Source organism: Cebus imitator, unplaced genomic scaffold (genome assembly GCF_001604975.1).
Source record: "Cebus imitator isolate Cc_AM_T3 unplaced genomic scaffold, Cebus_imitator-1.0 Scaffold286, whole genome shotgun sequence".
In the NCBI taxonomy this organism is placed as follows: domain Eukaryota; kingdom Metazoa; phylum Chordata; class Mammalia; order Primates; family Cebidae; genus Cebus; species Cebus imitator.
Genome location: NW_016107601.1, coordinates 1,211,457 through 1,224,288, shown reverse-complemented (window position 1 = coordinate 1,224,288; position 12,832 = coordinate 1,211,457). Strand labels below are relative to the sequence as shown.

At 41.8% G+C, this 12,832-nt stretch overlaps 1 pseudogene; it reads left to right on the top strand.

The window, feature by feature from the left end:
• The window catches only part of LOC119467413, an 18,464-nt pseudogene extending 5,632 nt beyond the window's left edge, over positions 1-12,832 (top strand).

The following is a 12,832-nucleotide window of genomic DNA, read 5'->3' as shown; positions in this document are numbered from 1 at the left end:
AAAAAAAAAAAAAAAAAAAGAAGTGTGGCAGTGAGCTTATATTCATGGAATTCACTGGCCTTACCTTTTTCCCCATCATCCTGAAGCAGCTGGATTGATAGAATGGTGGAATGGCCTTTTGTAGTCACAATTACAATGCCAACTAGGTTACAAAACTTTGCAGGGCTGGAGCAAAGTTCTCAAGAAGGCCTTTTATGCTCTGAATCAGCGTCCAATATATGGTATTATTTCTCCCATAGCCACTATTCATGCATTCATGAATTAAGGGGTGGAAGTGAAAGTGGCACCACTCACTGACACCCCTAGTGATCCACAAGCAAAATTTTTGCTTCCTGTTCCCACGACATTGCGTTCTGCCTGCCTAGAGGTCTTAGTTCCAGAGGGAGGAATGCTGCCAGCAGGAGTTGCAACAATTTCATTAAACTGGAAGTTAAGATTGCCACCTGGACACTCTGGGCTCCTCCTACCTTTAAGTCAACAGGCTAAAAAGAAAGTTACGGTGTTGGCTGCGGTGACTGACCTGGACTATCAAGATTAAATCAATCTACTACTCCAAAATGAAGGTAAGGAAGAGTATGCATGGAATACAGGATATCCGTTAGGGCGTCTCTTAGTATTAACATGCCCTGTGATTAAGGTCAATGGGAAACTACAACAGCCCAGTCTAGGCAGGACTACAAATAGTCTAGAACCCTCAGGAATGAAGGTTTGGGTCACTCCACCAGGAAAGAAACCATAACCTGCTGAAGAGCTTGCTGAAGGCAAAGGAAATACTGAATGGGTAGTAGAAGATAGTTAGTTATCAAGACCAGCTACCACCACGTGCAGCGATGAGGACTATAACTGTCCTGAGTATCTCCCCCTTCTTCTGTTAAACAAGTTTGTGCATGTATACACTTGTACTAACAAAATATCCTCATTTTATTTCCTTTTCCTTTATCATGTGACATAAAATTATTGACTTCAGATAAGTATTTAAGTAGTGTTAACTTTATGTAATAGTATTTGGGTTGGGGATTGGTGCATTTCTGGTTGTACAAAGGATAGCTGGATTATGTTAGGGATAATTATGACCCTAGTATGGCCTTTATTTGAAGATTATGTGTGATCTCAGGAGATGCGTATGGGTTCAGGTTGATAAGGGGTGAACTTGGGATGGTTAATACTGTCAACTTGATTGGATTGAAGGATGCAAAGTACTGATCCTTAGTGTGTCTGTCAGAGTGTTGCCAAAGGAGATTAACATTTGAGTCAGTGGGCTGGGGAAGGCAGACCCACCCTTAATCTGGTAGGCATAATCTAATCAGCTGCCAGTGAACATAAAGCAGGCAGAAAAACCTGAAAAGGTGAGACTGGCCTAGACTTCCAGCCTACATCTTTCTCCGGTGCTGGATGCTTCCTGTCCTAAACATGGGACTCAAAGTTCTTCAGTTTTGAGACTTGGATTGGCTTTCCTTGCTCCTCAAGCTTGCAGATAGCCTATTGTGGGGCCTTGTGATTGTGTAAGTTAATACTTAATAAGCTCCCCTTCGTGTGTGTGTGTGTGTGTGTATTTCCATCTCCTATCTCCTATTAGTTCTGTCCCTCCAGGGAACCCTGACTAATACATCTGGTTTCCCAATGTTAGTGGATTGTCTTCCAGATGAGAATAAATCCAGCTTTTCATTGGGAAAAGCCAGCAGTTTCTTCAAGTGCTGGGAGGTAGAATATACTCTTAAAACATTAATAACCTATAAATAGAAAATGTTAACTGTTAGTTGTCTCTTTACAGATTTGGGGAAAAACATTGCTAGAAATTAATTCACCTCTTAATTCAATTTTCATCGAGCAGTGGTTTTCTTTTAGACCTAAACTACTCTGATAAAAACAGCAAAACTCGTAAGTGGAGAGGGAGGCCAGAAGGTGGGGATGACAAAAAACAAAGAAAAAACAAAACAAAAAAACCCTAAAGAGTTCACATTAATAGCTTGTGACTTTTAAAATTAATAACTTTTCCCAAAAAGATATCATTTTGCATTAAATATGTGACTTCAAAAGTTTTGCCACACTATTTAGTGTTGTTTTATCGTATGTCCTGAAGTTAATATTTTCCACAAAATAACAACTCTCTCATTTTATAATAAAACATGGAAAAATTGAGTGATAGATGAAAATATAATTTTCTGAAAATGTTTTCAAGTACACTTATTTTTTAATTTTTAATTTTAATTTTGTTTTTTAGACAGTCCTGCTGTTGCACAGCCTAGAGTGCAATGGTCAGCTCATTGCAACCCCTGCCTATTAGGTTCAGGTGATTCTCCTGCCTCAGCCTCTCTGGTAGCTGGAATTACAGGCACCCACCACCATGCCCAGCTAATTTTTGTTTTTGTAGTAGAGGCAGGGTTTCACAATGTTGGCCAGGCTTGTCTGGAACTCCTGACTTCAAGTGATTCAGCTGCCTTGGCCTCCCAAAGTGCTGGGATTATAGGCGTGAGCCACTGCACCCGGCCTCAAGTATACTTATTTTAGCCTAGATTAAGGTTTGCCTTTAAAGTCCTATTAGTCAAGTGCCCTGAAGAGCTACTGGGGGAAAATGAGAAGGCAGAACATGTTCATATTATTGTGACTTGTTACTTTCTTAAAGACTGAATTTTAGCATTATGTTTTTCTTGCTTCCATGAAAATTGCGTACTAAAAGCCTTACTGTGTAAAATGAGTACCTCTTTGCAGATTATCTCATATTATCTGAATCTTAAAATTCTGAAAGTATTATAAAGTGTGATCATGTGATGAGAACTTGCTTCTCTTATTACTGTCTTGCATTGCTCACAACATTATAAATTGATACAATCCTTTTAAGAAAGCAAGTTGGCAATACTCCAAAAATGATTCAGCTGTTAAAGCTTCATGAACCAGTAATTCCACTTCTGAGTACTGAAATGAGGAAATAATCTAAAATATGGAATGCTATGTTCATGAAAATGTCCATTGCAATGTTATTTATAATAGTATAAAATTGGAAGCAAGAAAAAAAAAGGAAGGTAAATGCTAAAAATAGAAAACTTAAAACTTTAGTTATAAAATAGGAAGCAACCTTTATATTTGAAAGGGTAATGATATACAGAAGATTCCTAACATCTCAGTTCAATTTAGATGTTAAAACCAATCCATGTAGCAAGGACATTTTTTTTTTTTTTTTTTTGAGATGGAGTGTTACTCTGTCACCCAGGCTGGAATGCAGTGGCGTAATCTCTACTCACTGTAATCTCCGCTTCTCAGGTTCAAGCGATTCTCCTGCCTCAGCCTCCCGAGTAGCTGGGACTACAGGCGTGCATCACCACACCTGGCTAATTTTTGTATTTTTAGTAGAGATGGGGTTTCACCATATTAGCCAGGGTGGTCTCCTGACCTTGTGATCTGCCTACCTAGGCCCCCCAAAGTGCTGAGATTACAGGGCATAAGCCACTGCACCCAGACACACACACACACACACACAGTTTTAGAGGTGGTATTTGGTTCACCATAAAATACACAGGGGACTTTTTTTTTTTTTTTGAAATAGAGACGGGTTTTCACCATGTTGGCCAGGATGGTCTCGATCTCTTGACCTTGTGATTCGCCCTACTCAGCCTCCCATAGTGCTGGGATTACAGGTGTGAGCTACCGCGCTCGGCCCACAGGGACTTTTATTGATTTTTTTCAAGTTAAAAAAAGGTTGACTTGAATGTACATTTGCTATTAAAACACACAATGGTTAGCCATCTTCCACTGAATTAAATGACTTTATTCCATGGTATTTGCATCAAATGCAGTATAAAAGCTGCATGAAAGTTCATGCTACTTTTTGCATACATCTGTTTTGTTTTGTTATGTTTTGTTTTATTTTTGAGGTGGAGTCTTATTCACTCTGTTGCCCAGGCTGGAGTACAGTGGTGTGTGATTTTGGCTCACTGCAGCCTCCGTCTCCTGGGTTCAAGTGATGCTCCTTCCTCAGCCTCCTGAGTACCTGGAACTACACACGTGTGCCACCATGCCTGTTTAATTTTTGTATTTTTAGTAGAGTCAGGGTTTTACCACGCTGGTCAGGCTGGTCTCAAACCCCTGACCTTGAGGTGATCTACCTACCTTGCCCTCCCAAAGTGCTTGTATTAAAGGCATGACCCATTGCACCTGGCTGCATTCATCTGTTTAAATTCAGTATTTTGACTAACCAAACTACTTTCATACCACTCTCATCAACTGTTCACTTAAACATGTCTATGGGTTATTATGTTTACACTTTCAGTTATGTTAAATTGTAGTTGTAGTCTACATTGTTGTCTGTTTTGCAAATGAGGGGTTGGTTATATCTTTCTGCTCTCTTTGCTGTTATGTAGAAACTAATGCTAAAGAAACCATTTTCCTCAAACCCAAAGTCAATAGCAGTTTGATTTTAAAATAGATATCCTGAAAATTCCCCACGAAGGTAAATGGTTCCACATCTAAATCTCTAAAATAACTAGATATATTTGATTCTTTCAAATTTTCATAAAATTTGTTTCAGAGTAATGTGATAGGAGCCACACTTCAAGTTAATGAGAATTTAGTTTTGTCTTCTTTTCAAATAGCTAACTTAGGCCATGATAGCTCATAACTTTGAGTACTTTTATTTGCAACTCAAAAGTACTTGGACTTAATAACATGGAAATATGTTGGTTCACTTAATTTATTATGAAATAAGGAAAGAGAAAGATTATGTATCTTCTTAATATCTTTCATTGAGCATTGTAGACAGCTATTCCCATTTCCTGAACAAAGGAGTATGCCAGAAAACAGGACTGGGGCATCAGTGCTGTACCCATACAGCTAGTCATTCAGTTCCCTGACCTGCCCATGCTCCTTCCCACATCAACACCTTGGCCAGAAGAAAGTGATGTTTACAGCTCAGGTCACACTATCTTGTTGCAATTGTATAAGCAAGCACAGGGCCTGCCAGTATTATTATTATTTTTTGAGGTGGAGTATCACTCTGTTGCCAGGTTGGGGTACAGTGGTGCCATCTTGGCTCACTGCAACCCCGCCTCCTGGGTTCAAGCAATTCTCCTGCCTCAGCCTCCTGAGTACCTGGGACTACAGGCATGGGCCATCATGCCCAGTTAATTTTTGTATTTTTAGTAGAGATGGGGTTTCATCATGTTGGCCAGGATGGTCTCAATCTCTTGACTTGTGACCCACCTGCCTCAGCCTCCCAAAGTGCTAGGATTATAGGTGTGAGCCACTGTACCTGGCTAGGGACTGCTAGTATTTTTTAAGCAAATATTTCTTAAACAAATATTTTATTTGGGGATATTTAAATTATTGAAACTTCCAAGCACATAAAAAATTGTATTAATATTTTCATATGACCTAATATCTAATTTGCATTTTTCAAATTCAAGTTAAATGCATTCATATTGTACCCATGCATATTAATCTTTTTATGCATTTTTGTCTTATTTATAAAAACAGATCACATTCAACAGTCATTTTTTTTTCAGGGAGCAGAGTTGGACCAAATTCTTTGACTAGGTGCCATAATCTATTTCATTACACCCCAATAATGGAAGAATTGGTTGTTTCCAGTGTTTTGGTATTTATTTATTTTTGAGATGGATTTTCACTCTTGTTGCCCAGGCTGGAGTGCAGTGGCGTGATCTCGGCTCACTACAACCTCTACATCCCGGGTTCAAGTGATTCTCCTGCCTCAGCTTCCTGACTAGCTGAGATTATAGACACACACCACCATGCCCAGCTAATTTTTGTGTTTTTAGTAGAGACGAGGTTTCACCATGTTGGTCAGGCTGCTCTCAAACTCCTGACCTCAGGGGATCCACCCAGCTCGGCCTCCTAAAGTGCTGGGATTTCAGGCATGAGCCACTGAGCCAGGCCCAGTGTTTTGGTATTATAAACAATGCTGTTGCAAACATTCTTGTGAACATTTATATGTTCAGAGGGTAAATGCCAGGGAATCAAAAGGCATATGCAGATAACATTTTGTTAAGCATTGTGAAATTGCCTGCTAGAGATGCACTAATTTATACTGTGGCCAACATAATTCCATAAAAAGTGCCCGTTTTCCCATATTTGGGCAGCAGGGGCTGACTGAGACATCCACTTAATATCATTTTATACCTAGAACCAAATCCTGATTAGAAATATCTGCTTGCCAAACAAAAGGAAGAGGGATGTACCATTCCTGCCTTTTTGACATTTATTTATTCAATTAAAAATTTTGAACACTTCATTTATTTATATTAAACACTGAGAGCATTGCTAAAGTGTATTTCCGTCCTCTCCTGTCATTTTATATGTTCCTTCTCTAGTTTATTTTTCTCCTTTGCATTTAGTAACTGCTGTATCTTTAACTTATTTGCTAATAGAAATATAGAATACAGGAATATAGAGAAATATTTTGCATTTATTTTTACATTATTAAGTTCATACGCTTAAGATGTTATTTTGTAAGTTTTTCTTCCTCTTAGTATTTCTTTGAGGTAGTTTCTTGGCTGTACAGAAAGTTCTTCCTCATTCATTTTAACTTCTACTTCGCCTGACATATTTTGGATGTACCTTCATATAATTACCCCTTCTTATATTAATATACATTTAGGATTGTCTTTGGCCGTTCCTGACTTTTAAGATAGCAAATTCCAAGCTTTTTTTGGTGTGCGTGTGTGTGCATATGGATATGTATGTAGGCACAAATGGCTTAAATATGCCTCTATTGAATCTAGTTGTTTTGGAGCCCCATGAGCTAAGTGCAGTGTTGAGTCCTGTATCATAGCACTGGGCTTCAAGAGGTCACACAGAGTCCCATTTTATTGATTAGCTGAAGCCCTAAGCAAAGATGTGTTAGCAACCTGGCTTAAGTGAGTCTGAGACATGCTAATTGTATTTGCAGTTTTAGGAGCAATATTTGGCATTTCAGGAAAGTATTTATAAGTGAAAGACATTGGCCAAAAAGAGACCCAAGGTTATAAACAAAACTAAGAAACAATAGCAATGATGGTATTTTAAGGGCCAGCCTCAATGGCCCTTAAAGACACATTTAAGAAGAAACATTTATTGAGTGGTCTACTACATGCCAGACTCTGCCCTGGGTACTGGAGATACAGCACTGAAAATAACGTAAAAATCCCTATCCTCATGGAACGTATATTAGGAAGGGACATGGACGATAAATGAGAAAAGCATATTGTGTGTCAGACGGTGATAAGTGCTAAGGAGAAAAATAAGGCAGGAAAAGGAAATGGAGAGAGCCAGGATTTACAGATGAGTTCTCCTGAAGTGTAATTGAGTCAAGATCTGAGGTCGTTAGGTGCATGCTGGCGGGAAAGCATTCCAGGCAGAGGGAACTGCAAGGGCAAAGGACTCAAGCTGGAGCATGCCTGGTATTCAGGGATTGGTTATTGGCCTATTGGCCATGATGTCAGGAGCCTTTGAATTGACCACTTCCCAGCATGGAGCATGACACTACTGTTTTAATGGGATAAAGACATTCCAGAGAGAGGAATTTTTAAAAACTGAACAGTTTTCATGAGTTTTGTATTCTTTCCTGTATGTATGGGTGAGCAGAAGACTTAAGAATAATTGTAAAACTGATTTGATAATAAGTCATTTCTGGAATTTATACAGAAAATGGACTTATGATGTTTAGAAGGTATAGTACTGAGGCTTCAGCTAAAGTAGGATGTTTGTTTATACTTATTTATTTATTTATTTGGAGACTAAGTCTCACTCTGTCACTCAGGCTGGAGTGCAATGGCGCGATCTTGGCTCACTGCAACCTCCGCCTCCTGGGTTCAAGCAATTCTCCTGCCTCAGCCTCCTGAGTAGCCGGGACTACAGGCACCTGCTGCCATGCCCAGCTAATGTTTTGTATTTTAGTAGGGAAAGGTTTCACCATGTTGTCCAGGCTGATCTTGAACTCCTGAACTCAGGCAATCTGCCCGCCTCAGCCTCCCAAAGTGCTAGGATTACAGGCATGAGCCACTGCACCTGGTCGACTTCTTTTAACTTGTGATTTACCTTACCTTGCCCTTTCATTCCTGTCATCATGCTGTCATACCAGTCACCATAATCCTTTCACAATCTCAAATGTCTGCTGTTAGGAGCCCTCCTTCTTTATAGATATACCCATGCACATGTAAGGTTGCAAATGCATATTTGGAGTCAGTGTATGTGTTTGCTCTTTTGTCTTTTGACAGTAATAATGCTCTAGTTAAGGCTATTAGTTCTGCCCTCGGGGCTGATGTTTCTGAACCAATCTTTAGGCCTTAATGGTGGCAGCTATGGGGTAAGTGTGCCTGTTTTAGGCCCCAGAGCAGCTTACACTGGATTTTGGTGTTAGTGGGTCCTGATTCTTGGACTTCCACGTGGCTTGCTTAGCAGCTAGTAGTGGGAGCAGTGCACCAGGTGTGTAGATGGGTTCTTAGGTGCCTGATCTGCTAGTTTGATATGGGTGATGATGGTTGCAATGGTGGAACAATCCACTGGGAGCCAAGCAGTCCACATTGGTGTTGCAGAAAGCTGTGATAGGTTGGGCAGGCAAGTCCCCAGCCCTCATCTGCCTGTAGCAGGGTGGTGGATATTATCCTGAGTGTGCTTAGGAGAGCTTTCTCTCCCCTGTGTCTTCCATGGCTCAGTGGCAGCTGCAGCTGCATCACCTTGAATTCACCCTAAGGGCAGAGTACAGCCTGGTGTTAAACTCTCAAAATGGTGCCAGCTGTGGGCTGTGAGCAGAGAAGGTGGGCCCCTCTCAGGTGACCAGCATGGTAAGAAGCTGTGGGGAGTGTGGTCTGCTTGAGTCTTAGTCTCACAGCAGCCCATAGCAGGGAGGTAGGTATTGTCCTAGGTGTGCATAGGAGAGCCTGGTTTCTCTGGCCTTCCCCAGCTGGGTGACAGTTGCTACCATGTCAACTCAAACTCAGTCTAACAGCAAGGTGTTGCTTTGCATTAAACTCTCAAAATGGCGCCTTGGACTTGTGACCAGGAAGGGTGAGGTCCCTTCCAGGCAGGCAGTGTGGGCAAAAAAACATGGGGATTGAGGTCTACTTGCCTCACGCAGCCCATTGGAGGGCAGTGGGTATTGTCCTGGATATGTGTATGTGAGCCTGGTTTCCCTGATTATTCTTGGCTGGTTGTTGGCTACAGTCCCATCGGCATGAACTGTGCCCCAGGAGGGTACAGCCTGGTTTTGAACTCTGAAAATGGTACCTTGGGCCTGGGACCAGAGAGGATGGGGAACCTCTCAGTCAAGCAGCATAGGCAAGAAGCTATGGGGAGTGTGGCTTACTCTTGTTTCAGTCTTAGCAGCCTGCATCAGGGAGGTAGGGACCCTCATAGCAGTGTGTGGGAGCGCCTAGTCCCCGCTCTCCTTCCCTGGAGCAGTGCAGTGGCAGCAACGGTGTCTGTAGATCCCCAGTATCTAGGCTCTCAAACGGGCACGTAGCTGAGCCTGCTCTAGGCTTGGACACCTGTGGGATACTGTGTGGGTTTCCTTTCTGGAACAATGTCTCCGTGCAATTTTTAAGCAGCTTCATATATCAGGCCCAAGGCCCTAGTGGGTCAAGGGTTTCTCCCATAGCCAAGATTGTAAAAACCCATTTCAGAGCCCTGGGAGTTTCTTTCTTACTGTTTTCCCATGTCCAGAAGACTCTTCCGACTCTGTCAGTCCCTAAGCTGGGCAAGCTGCCTCAAAGCCTCTCCTTACTTCTGGTGTTTCCAGTCTCCTCTCTGGTGAACCCTGGCATTCACTCCTAGATGATCCATTTGTAATGCATCTACTTGCCGTTCCTCTCTGTGGAGGAAGTGGATACTACCAGCATGTAGTCAGCCATCTTGATCTCCCTCTGGATGTTTATGCTATTAATGGATAATTAGAGTTCAAAAAAAAAAAAAAAAAAAGCTTCAGATGGGATGAGTGTTTTCATGGTCAAAAGGAAACAAAATATTTTATCTTCTTTTGGTTTTGAGACAGGGTGTCACTCTGTCACCCAGGCTGGAGTGCAGTGGCATGACCATGGCTCACTACAGCCTCGACCTCTGGGGGCTCAGGTAATCCTAACACTTCAGTCTCTCAAGTAGCTGGGACTACATGTGTGCAACATTGTGCCTGGATAACTTTTGTATTTTTGTAGAGACAGAGTTTCGCCATGTGGCCTAGGCTGGACTTGAACTCATGGACTCAGGTGATCTACCTGCCTCAGCCTCCCAAAATGCTGGGATTATAGGCATGAGCCACTGCTCCCAGCCTTTATCTTCTTAACCATGGGATTGTTGTCATAAATGAAAGACTAAACATAAGAAACAAATTTTGTATCTAAATATAAAGGAAAGTAGCAAGTGTGTAATGTGATTAAGTTAATATTGATTAGAAAATCCGATTATTGCTATGGTTTATTCTGATGTATCCCAAGAGAGCTGTTTGTCAGCAGGTGAACTTCCTATTTAATTGGCACGATTGAATAATTAGATGTATTCTCAGAGCAGCAATAAAATAAAATTCTCATGTCTGAGTAACATGGTTGAGGTTTTTGTTTTACTGTTTTGCTCTTGAGTTTATCCAACTGAAACCAAGTAGACTTTGGTTAATCTGGGAATAATTTTTAATTTAATATATTTTATAAGTGTGTGGTTATGGAATTATTTTCATCATAAGAATTATGGAAAAAATTTACAAACTTGACAAAAATTTGCGATAATGTATCTTTTTCTCACACTAAATCTTTCAAGGCCTCACTGTCTTTGCCCTGGGCTCCTACAGGAACCTTCTGATTGGCCCTTATCTTTGTGTTGCAGGACTTTTTCTTTGGGTCAACTTACCTTCTAGAAGAGAAATGTGATCTTTGTAACTGTATAGTCTATATCAGTAATGCATTCATCTATAAATAACAGAAAACTGTATTATAGTGGCTTAAACAAATAGGGGTTTATTTGTCTCATTCATTACAAGTGTGGGGGTAGGTACAGTGGCTTCAAATTGCTTCCAGGGTTCCAGCCTCTTTTCATCTTTCTGCTCTGCCATCCTAACCCTATAGAGCTTCACCATCATGCTAGTTGTGGCATTAATGCAAGATGGCTGCTTTGCCTTCAGCCTTCACTTCTACATTCCAGGCAGGAAGGGTGTAAAGGGTGAAAGGACAAATAGGATTAAAAAGTCTCAAGAAGACTTTGCCTTTTTCCATAAAGGAAAGCCTTTCTTGAGCACTTTTGACTAGTTGCAAAGGAAGTGGAAAAATTAGGTACTTTGGTTTTTTTTGCTGCAGGGTGGACTATGGCTGCCAGGAAGCCACCCCAGGCAGCCTGTCAGAGGACAGTATTTTGGACCTGCCAAAAGCCTGTATGTAAGGGATTATGTCCTACAGAGACCCAGCCAAGAGGCCAACAGCGAGGCTTTTAGTTCTGTGAAATTCCATTCTTTTCCTGCCTTTTCTGATGTGGATCCAGACACCAGTAGCCTAAACAGTGAACAGAATGACTCTGGGACCACTGAGAACTTCTGATTTCGCCTTCTGTGAAAGGCCAATCAGAGACCAAAGAAAAGGGTAATGGATTTCAGAAATCTCTGGATAAATTCTATGAAATGTTTGGCATCCAAAGCCAGCCTCTGGGAATCTACTCTCTGCATCTGCCTGCCAGTGCCTGTCTCAGAAAACCCCTCAACTAAGTATACAGGAGTGGCTGGGACCGGTGGCTCACGCCTATAATCCCAGCACTTTGGGAGGTTGAGGCGGGTGGATCATCTGAGGTCAGGAGTTCAAGATCATCCTGGTCAACATGATGAAACCCGGTCTCTACTAAAAATACACAAATTAGGCCGGGCGCGGTGGCTCACGCTTGTAATCCCAGCACTTTGGGAGGCCGAGGCGGGTGGATCACGTCAAGAGATAGAGACCATCCTGGTCAACATGGTGAAACCCCGTCTCTACTAAAAATACAAAAATTAGCTGGGCATGGTGGCGCACGCCTGTAGTCCCAGCTACTCGGGAGGCTGAGGCAGGAGAATTGCTTGAACCCAGGAGGCGGAGGTTGCGGTGAGCCGAGATCGCGCCATTGCACTCCAGCCTGGGTAACAAGGGCGAAACTCCGTCTCAAAAAAAAAAATACACAAATTAGCTAGGCAAGGTGGCATGTGCCGGGAGGCTGAGGCAGGAGAGTCACTTGAACCTGGGAGGGGGAGGTTGCACTGAGCCGAGATCACACCATTACGCTCCAGCCTGGAAAACAAAAGTGAAACTTTGTCTCAAAAAAAAAAAAAAAAAAAAAAAAAAAAAAAAAAAAAAAAAAAAAAAAAATTTTTTTTTTTTTTTTTTTTTTTTTTTTTTGAGACAAAGTTTCGCTCTTGTCCAGGCTGGAGTGTAATGGTGTGATCTCGGCTCAGTGCAAACTCCCCATCCCGGGTTCAAGTGACTCTCCTGCCTCAGCCTCCCAAGTAGCTGGACTACCAGTACATGCTACATGCTGGGCTAATTTTTTGTGTGTTTTTAGTTGAGATGGGGTTTCTCCATGTTGGCCAGGCTGGTCTTGAACTCCTGACCTCAGGTGATCTGCCCGTCTTGCTCTCTCAAAGTTCTGGGATTACAAGTGTGAGCCACCATGCCTGGCCTGCCCTCCATAGTTTTCAAATGTCCCAGGTCAACTTTAACTTTGATGGCTGCTCAGTCTTGCAGAGGGACACTCACTTCTACCCACTGGAGGAAAGAAGTACGTCTGTAGATGATGAAAAGCCAACCCAGAACTTTCAAAAGGTATTATTGATTTTCTCTCATGGCAGCATGCAATGAAAGACCCACAGCTGGTGCCTGGTGGTGAGCAGGCAGTATTGGAAGTATAG